This window comes from Macrobrachium rosenbergii, chromosome 48, assembly GCF_040412425.1.
Source record: "Macrobrachium rosenbergii isolate ZJJX-2024 chromosome 48, ASM4041242v1, whole genome shotgun sequence".
Classification (NCBI taxonomy): domain Eukaryota; kingdom Metazoa; phylum Arthropoda; class Malacostraca; order Decapoda; family Palaemonidae; genus Macrobrachium; species Macrobrachium rosenbergii.
This window is the reverse complement of record NC_089788.1, coordinates 13,541,094-13,542,224: the sequence shown is the minus strand read 5'-3', so window position 1 is coordinate 13,542,224 and position 1,131 is coordinate 13,541,094. Positions and strand designations below refer to the sequence as shown.

The window sequence follows — 1,131 nt, the reverse complement described above, 5'->3', positions numbered from 1 at the left end:
GGGGGGGGAGAGTCCTGTAGGGTCCACACGTGGACCCCACATACACACCTTCATCACACCGGCCAATAATCCCACATAAACGACCCTGCGCGCCAACACGCAGACGAAAGAAACAGCATCCATCACGCATCTTTTGTACATATATCTCCTTTATCATTATTACTAACATATTAAATGTATCATCATCATCATACACATTGCACTGTCAGCTCTCAGCCATTTTTATCTTGACTTCAGTCCTGTATTATGTACCAATTCATACATATATTTCCACCTGCCAACAAACACAAGTGACTGTGTTTAATCTCTGTTTCTAACTGCCTGATGTCAGGCACTTCATTTCCGCTCGTAGGAGCTATTGACCTGTGTGTTTGTTGTCGAATAAATTAGTAAGCTGTGAACTTGGACCCTTACTCATACCCATCATCACCAGGAATTGCAGGGTTTCTTAAGGAGTGGGGACAGAAAATAAAAAGCTGAAAGGGCAAAAAGAGAATGAGGATAAAAAACGCCTTCCATAAAATCCTCATATTATGGATGGCTGTACTGAATAATCAATGAAAAAGAATCACTGAATTAGAAATTTCTTTCTTGAACAAAGAATAACTGCATTTTGGTTCTGTTTCTCATTTGACATTTAGGTCTCCAGTGTTTTTGTTTACCATTTAGAGGAAATTGCAGACTACAAGTAACAAACCAACTTCTTGTAATAGTGAAACTTATAGGGTCTACTGAAGTAGACCACAGTAAAAACTGAATTACAGACTCATTGAGTTGCTCCCCTCCACGGAAATCTTTAGTAAAAGGCGAAAGATTTATGCGTTTTGAAGGGAAGCCAGAGCTACAGTTTGATATACTGTGTGTGTACAGCTGATGCTGACTGCTGATGCCAAGTGATAAGAGTTTAGGATAAAAAGGGCATAAGTGAGTTTATGCATTCTTTGAAGCTAAGTATGAGGGTTATTTTGCTGAAACATGGTTATAGGATGATAATATAACTTTATAATTTCAATTCAAGTCAAACATCTTACTCTTGTTTGTGTTTCCATACAAATAACAGTTTCTTCTTCATTAATATTCTGGTCCCACTTCACAGTAGTGTAGCATTATAAATAAAGCAATAAATTCAGC

At 37.8% G+C, this 1,131-nt stretch overlaps 1 non-coding gene across 1 annotated transcript; it reads right to left on the bottom strand.

The window, feature by feature from the left end:
* Window positions 1-724: 724 nt before the first annotated feature.
* Window positions 725-844, bottom strand: LOC136831876 (U5 spliceosomal RNA). Its single transcript, XR_010851008.1, has one exon. It is a non-coding gene; the product is annotated as a U5 spliceosomal RNA (small nuclear RNA).
* Between the last annotated feature and the right edge of the window lie 287 nt (window positions 845-1,131).